The sequence below is a fragment of the Polypterus senegalus genome, chromosome 3 (genome assembly GCF_016835505.1).
Source record: "Polypterus senegalus isolate Bchr_013 chromosome 3, ASM1683550v1, whole genome shotgun sequence".
Taxonomy (NCBI): domain Eukaryota; kingdom Metazoa; phylum Chordata; class Cladistia; order Polypteriformes; family Polypteridae; genus Polypterus; species Polypterus senegalus.
This window is the reverse complement of record NC_053156.1, coordinates 109,520,651-109,528,834: the sequence shown is the minus strand read 5'-3', so window position 1 is coordinate 109,528,834 and position 8,184 is coordinate 109,520,651. Positions and strand designations below refer to the sequence as shown.

The following is an 8,184-nucleotide window of genomic DNA, read 5'->3' as shown; positions in this document are numbered from 1 at the left end:
ATTATATTTCATATAACCTGACAAAACTAAGTAAATGGTTAGTTCATAACTGGCAATCCGTTATTCAATTTCAAATTAAAGTACGCTAAATTAAAAAAAAGGTTTACCTTACACTAACAATTTTCATTACTGTTTTTAAAAGCGTTTTACCTTGCATTAACTACTTTAATTCAGTATAAGGAAGTTGTTTTCTCTTTTTAAATCGTTACGTCGGTGCTTGATAAATTGGTGAAAATGTAATTTAATCAACCAAGAGCCGCTAAATTTACAAGCGGTCCAGCGACAGTCGCACGGCGTTTTGACAACTGTTGGCAGCGTCTCTCCACATCTTTGACAGCTTCGGCGCAGGCGGAAGTGGGTGGAAAAGCCCGCGTCATGTGACCGTCACGTGACATTGGAGTGGGGCCCAGCAGAGTGATACCGAGAGAGAGGAGAATAACGGAGAGTGCTGGGGTGATTTATTTGCAAACGCAGAAAAAAACAGGATAATTGTATTTGGAACCTGGGGCGAGACGGTGAGTTTTATCGGGGGTGCAATACGATGCAGCGGCAGAGTCTTCCTTTTGATGCATGCTACGGCCTATGCACTTGTTTTTTTTCCAAAGGTTTTAAGTAGAGCTGCCGAGGCATAAAAATAGAAGACACAAATTTTGGAATGGCAGAGGGATGCCTGTTTCACATGTCATTGTAAATAAACAAAGCAAATAGATCTCAGTGGGTGAGAATTTGTGATTATAGATTGTTAGGGTAAGATGTCATATGCATATTATGAGCAGGTTTTATGCTTACATAATTATACACACTATCCTGTGGCAACCATCGCTTGACGGATCGTCTGTTCTGTTCTTTCTGTACAATTTCAGTTAATGCATCTTAGTCGTACTTGGTCTACGCTCTGAAGTACAATCAAGCAGAATCGTGTCTATCAAGCTTGACACCCCCGTAGGTAGCTTATGTGCTTTTGCTGTTAAGGGGTACGCCGTTTTACTGCGGTCTCTTGTTTTTTTATATATTAAAAACACTATCCGCTTTCGTGACAGAAAAAAGGTAAACAGAGGTGCGTTTTTGTGAAAAAAGCCTAGAATATATTCGTCTCCCAGGCACGAGGTACGCTGCTCCATTATGTTACCATTTACGGTTTTCCAAGCAAATCCCTGCTCTGAAACACACGGGGTCAGTATTATTGTATAAAGTCTGCTCGTTTAACGCCTTTCACTTCCTCATCGTTTAAGGCTTCATTGGCGCAAACTGGAGAGTGAAGACAGTACGCATAATAAACTGCGGCGATAATGAGTGTAAGGAGCACAACACGGTGCTGTATTTTAGGTGATTTATCCTCACAGCAGGCTCTGGTTCCTGTTTTGAAAGGTATGGGAATAGTAGTTACTTTCCAGCTTGAACCTTCTTGCTTTTTGCAGCATTACAATTGTCATATCTAACAACATAAAATCATTAGACTAAAACTGTTATACTGGTTTTAATACCTTAGCCAGTGGCATTTTTGTTTACTACTTATTACTCATGTTTGTTTTTTTCTTGATGTATAGTGTAGACTGTATTTTCCCAATACTTAATGAGCAAATTATTATTATTATTACATCTGTACCCAGTTTTCTCCTGTGTTATGTGGCTGTAATACCTGGTTTCATATATGGTGTTAAAATAAGGAGAAATCCCATGGGGCTCATCAAAGACCTGGAGTATATGTTGGTGTCAGGATGCTCCCACTTGATAGAATCACTTAGCAGTAAACAGGAACATCAGTGTCCTCTTGCCAGTAGGCACCACATACATTGTGGTTAGGTTCATCTGCCATCAGATGTGATGGATTTGTCATATTGTCTGGATGTCGACAACATATTCCTATAGCAACCTCCACCCCATCTTATTGAAGACTGAAAAGCAATGGAAGTGTGTCAGAGGTGGCATTAAACACGAAGAAAATCAATTGTGACTTCACTTGTTCCTGAAAATGAGAGCATCTGTTGGAAGCTTAACTTTGCTTTGAGGCCAAATGCTGCCAACAGCAATACTGCTTTTCTTGTAGCGAATGCTTTCTGCACCCAACTGTGACATTTTGTGGCACAGGTGGTTTCTATCAATCTGAAGAATTCATGTTGTAGTTACTTCTGTCAGCCTGTGTCATCGTACAGATGACATGCATATACAGTACTCATTGTTTCATGTGCACTTTATCTGTTGTGGTTTATACTTTTGTTTGTAGAGACAGGTAGTAGAATACATTTTTAAATATTTGATATCTATAGCCTTACACGTATCATCAGTGTTCCTCCTACTCCTTTTTTCAGTATCCTCATGTATCTCAACCTATTTTGGTGTTTGCTTCCTCTCTCGATTGTGTTCCTGTAAAGCCTTCTTTTCAGACTCCTCATTGTTTGAAAGAGACTCAGATTGCGTCTCATTAGCATTTAGCGACCAGGTGTCGCTCGGTATGTTGTTTGCTTTGTTGTTGTTGAAATGTTCCATTTTAACTTCTCTTTTGTAAAAGTAAAACAAATTGTCACAATCAGGAATTGAACTTCTCACCCTAGCTCAGTATCCTCATGTGTGTCATCCAGCCCTTTCTATCTCATTTACGTTTGATACAACAACCAAATTGAAACTGAAAAATCAAATTGCTCAGAGAGACCGGGCGTGCATGTGCGCACACACGCGCTCGCGCACACACACACACACACACACACACACACACAGAGTAATATTTTATTATATTGTAGATAGATGCTTACTTTTAAAGGAGAAGAGAGTAACAAGTGTGTTAGACCGAATCAATAGCTTATGCATTGACAGTGCTTGCTGCAACTCAGAAATTTCAGTCTGTAATGAAGTATAACATGTGGGTGAAAAACAAAACAATGCTAAAATTGGTGTTTCGTCTGGACAGCTTAAAAGATGGACAAAAATACTAAAATTGTAGAATGTAAGAAATACAGCAATATGAACAGTTATCACTACGTCAAATTTACTCCATTTTACAAAATCAGCAGATATTACCTTTTGAAGTAATCAATGTACAAGTATATCCTTCTTTAGAGTTCTTGCTTAAAACTGAATAATCTCTGCAGTGAGGTAGTCCGTCTCAAACTAGGTTTTGGTGTTAATGGAAAAGTGGCATGGACTTAGTAATCTGTGACAGAGCTGTCACGTTCAGTGGATATAGAAAGTCTACACACCCCTGCCAAAATCACAGATTTTGTGTAATTGTAATACAAAAATGAAAGCAAAATAAATCCTGTCAGGACTTATTCCACCTAAATTGCAAAATTGTAGTCTATAGAAAGTAGGTGAAAATAAATCAGAAACTGTTTAGTGAAAAAAATCATACAAAAACCTGATTGCATTAGAGTGCGCACCCCTTAACTAACACTTAGTTGAAGCACCTTTTGATTTTATTACATCACTCAGTCTTGTTTGGTAAGAGTCTACCAGTTTGCCACATCTGGACTTGGTGATCTTTGCCCTCTCCAGATCTGTCAGATTACAAGGGCATCTCCTGTGCACAGCTCTCTTCAGGTCACGCCACAGATTTTCAAAGGTCTGGGCAGTGGATGAGCCATTCTAGAACATTGATCCTACTTTAATAAAGCCATTGCTTTGTGGATTTTGATGTATGCTTTAGGTCATTGTCATGCACAAAGGTGAAGTTCCCCTTCATCTTCCTGTCAGATGCTTGAAGGCTTTGTGCCAAAACAGACTGATACTTGGAGCTATTCACAGTTATATCCACCTACACTAAAGCCCCAGTTCCAGCTGAGGAAGAGCAGCCCCAAAGCATGATGCTGCCTCTACCATGCTTCACTGTGGGTGTGGTGTTCTTTTGATGATGTGCTGTGTTATTTCTGTGCCGAACATACTTTTTGGAAATTTGGCCATATAGTTCAATCTTCGTCTCATCAGACCATAATACATTTTTCCACATGGTTGTGGGAGGCTGAGTATACCTTTTTGCAAAGTTTAGCCAGGCTTGGATATTTTTCTTTGTGAGAAAAGGCTTCTGTCTTGCTACACTACCCCACAAATCAGATATATGACTGACTGTTGTCACATGTAGGGAAGATCCAGTACTTGCCAGGAAATCCTCCAGCTCATTTAGTATTGCTGTAGGCCTCTTGGTGGCCTCCATTACAGTTTTCATCTTGTTTTCTGATCAGTCTTAGAAGGATGTCCTGATCTTGGTAGAGTCACTGTTGAGTCGTATTTTCTCCACTTGTTGCCGACTGTCTTTACTGTGTTTCATGAGATGTTTAGTACTTTGGATACTTTTTTGTAGCACTGGCTTAATTAATATCGTTCAATGATGTGGTCCTGTTCATGTTTTAAAAGCTCTTTGTGGAACCTGGCTTTTGGAGTATTTTGCATCCAAGAGGATATCCGAATAATCTTACAGGATCAGCCAAATTTTATCTGAGCTTTGTCAGAGCCACTTTAATTGATGTCAGGTGTATGCTAAGGCTTATTGTGATCGGTTGATTCTGAATGCAGTCACATCCTTGATTATTAAAGGGTGTGCACACTAATTCAACTGGGATTTTGTATGATTTATTTTCCCATTTTCACTAAACAGTTTCTGATTTGTTTTCACATTCTTTTTATAGATTGAAATTTTGTAATAAAGGTGGAATAAGTTCTGACAGGATTTATCATGCTTTTTTTGTATTACACAAAATCTGTGATTTTGGCTGGGATGTGTAGACTTTTTAAACTGCATTCAAATATTCTAACACAAATACATTTTTAATATGAATATTTGAATTGAAATGAATGGCTTATAGTGTATATAAATTCAAATGTTCATATTAAAAATGTATTTGTGTTAGAATATTTGAATGCAGTTTACAACACCATTAATATATTAATACCTTTGTCAGGTCATGGTAATTATGTGCAAAATTTACTGAAAGAATATTTATGCTCAGAAAGTAGAAAAATTTCATATTATCAGGTTTGAAAAAGGTCCAGATGTGCTGCCTCATTTCCCCTTTATATATGGGTTTATTGTATCTATAACTTACAGAGCATAGACTGGGGCAGGATAAGCATATCACTGTCAGATGGCACCTGTGAAACATAAAGTGCTTAAGAGTCATGCATTCCTGCTTAAAAGAAGAATATGAAAACCACAGCTTTCAGACAAATGTGACAAGCAGTGGTTGAAACAGGCCTTTTCACTAAGGTGAATGTTGGATTCTCTGAGCACACACAGTAATGTGAAACATGCTTCACACTACCTCACTTTAACTTTGACACATAAAAAATCACTTGTGCTTGCTCAAACTTGTAAAATAAAGTCATTCATTTTTTTTATTTTTGCTTCAAGCTATACTTACTTTGTGCTGGCAGAACACAATAGATATAATGCCAAGTGTCTTTTCTTTAGCTCAAGGTACCATGATTTTTTTATGTGTTTAATATGTAAAAATAACTTATCTATGCTGAATGTTGTATTGTAGTGATCAGGCGCCTCAGTATAAACAGTGCGTACGGACAGAAATGTTGTGTAAGAACGTTTCCACATTCAAATCGAGATGTATAAAACCTAAACTTGGCGTAAAGCCACACACATTTCCACGTTACCTCATATCTCTGCTCGGTTTTGCAGACTGGCGGCACCCAACGTCAAAGCAGTGCTACTATTCCTGTGTGGTAATCCTTTCTTTTCCTGATGCGGCTTTATAAATACACTGAAATTAACTGCATATTGTTTATTAGTTTAATGCATCTGATTGTAATTAACCAGTAACAATATAATGGTCCACGGAATGGTCAAACTATTCTAAATACCATAGCTGCTTTAGTGTTACTCTCACTGCACTTTCTTCTTTCAGCTGCTCCCGTTAGGGGTGGCCACAGGGGATCATCTTTTTTCCATGGATCATCTTTTTTCCATATTGCTCTCACTGCACCACTCGGAGAAGCTGATCGGAAAGAGAATTATTGGTATACAGCATCAAGCATCCACTGCCTCAGCCATGCTTCCTATTTGAATTGCTTCTCATATGACCTCGTGGTTCAGAAACAGTTTCATCCCAAGAACTCTAAACGCACTCAATCAGTCCGTCAACTGCTCCTTGTAGAACTGTTAGTACTTATTAGTATAGTTACATCACTGTAAACTTGCACTACATTTATAATATTACACAACCTGAGTCACTTTATGAAGAGTGTATTTATATATGATGATGATATCATTTTTAAGATGAAATGCAGCAAAATATGTTTATTATATTATACAGATAAAACTTTAATTTCATTTAAATAATCTATATTGTTAATAATTAAAGGACACAGTGTTGCTACGCTAGCAAGGATCTGGCGCTCCGCTCACGATTGTTCCTGCCTCACACTGTATGCTTCACTGGGACTGGCGTGAAGGATAGAATAATTAAACATGTACTACGAAGATAATTCAATGTTCCTTAAAAGTTTTGAAGAATCGGCATTATAAGCTTACTGATGGCTTAATGTCCATTACAGAGCTCATTGTGTAGCGATCGCTTACTTAGAAAGGAAAGGAAGGACAGGAATTGGAGGTTAGTACGTTTGAAAGAGACAGTTCTGCAGGGGTGGCCTTAGGCAGGGGCAAACTGTGCACCTGCACAAGGCCACCAAATCCCCGGGGCCGCCACACCAATATATATTGAATATAAAACAGAAAGAGAAAAGAATGACACAGCTAAAAACGCAGTGGTAAATTTCAGCAAAAGTTAAACGCTTGTGTCATGAGCACAAGGTGGTTATACAGTGTCCATATTGACATTGGCGGGTGAAGGAACCACCGATTCTTCCTCTGCCCAGGGCCGCCACAAGCCTACAGCCGTCCCTGAGTACTGCTGCAATAACTTATTTTATCAAAGGTCACACACAATCACTGTGTGTTCCCATGTTTAATAACGTGGTTTAACTCCCATCATCATGAAAATGATATCACGTATACATCTCAGTATTTTAGTTATTCAGAGAGCTATAATATCATGAATGTAACGGATTCTGTGTCCTGTCGGAGGAAGAGAAAGCTGGTTTTAAGAAGCAGTAGTGATTCACTCATGTAGAGGCTCAATGAAGTTGATATTTCTCTGCAGGGGTCATATACAAATATTTTTACTTTAAGAAATAAAATGGATGCATTCAAAAAGAAGCTAGCTCTTTGGAATAGTCGCTTACAAGATGGAAGATATAGAAATTTTTCCACTTCTGGAAGAATTTTTGATCGCTGCTGATGTCAACCAGAAAGTCATATTCAACATAAGTCAACATTTAAGAGCATTAGCTGAAAATTTTAATTATTTCCCTGAAAATGAGGATCCTCATAAAGGTAACCTCTGGATTAATAATCCATTCTTGGAAGATATAAAGTCATGTGCACTTGAGCCTCGTGAAAAAGAAAAGCTGTCTTCCGATGTCACTCTGGTGTCCAGACATAAAATGCAATCATTGTCTCAATTTTGTAAATTGCTAGAAAAAGAATATCCATCTTTGAGTTATAAAGCTATCAAATTATTGGTCATTTTTTCGACTTCCTATTTGTGCGAAAAGACTTTTTCAGCCATGTCAATAATAAAAACCAAACAGAGAAATCGAATGGATGTTAATGCAGCGCTTCGTCTCTCAGAAACAACTCTGCAGCCACGTGTATCAAATTTTCTAACAAAGAAGCAGCAGCAGATGTCGCACTAAAAAATTGTAATTGTATAACTGTATAACATATACCTTTATAATAATAAAATATTATCTATATTGGTTTTTATTTGTGTCTTAGCTTTCAGCCGGTCCGCCAAATATTTATCCTATTTTCACCGGTCTGCAGGTGCAAAAAGGTTGAAGAACACTGCTCTAGGGGTCTCAGAGTGATAAACCAAGAGAGGCTTTATCTTGATGTCACCACTCGCATTGGCACGTAACAATAAGGTTAGCCTATCCTTCATAGGCTTGTGGCCTGGCATTTTCTTCTCTTCCTGGATGTAATGCATGTTCTCCTGGGCATTTTCGTCCAGTTGAAAACACTGTGTTATCATTTCACAGTGGTGTATGTAATTTTCGGCAGCCCTTTTATCAGCACTGGCTGCTTCTCTGTGCCTAACTACACTATGAATCCCAGTTCTCGCTTTAAAATTGTGAAACCACCCCTTACAGGAACGAAACGTTTCACCACTATCACTTGTTGAT

General features: G+C 38.2%; 1 protein-coding gene across 1 annotated transcript in view; it reads left to right on the top strand.

Annotated features, from left to right (window-relative positions):
• Window positions 1-398: 398 nt before the first annotated feature.
• The window catches only part of tulp4a (TUB like protein 4a), a 130,390-nt gene continuing 122,604 nt past the window's right edge, over window positions 399-8,184 (top strand). The window contains exon 1 of the mRNA XM_039747780.1: window positions 399-515. The gene's annotated coding sequence lies outside the window, so the exon portion shown is untranslated. The remainder of the gene's footprint in view (window positions 516-8,184) is intronic.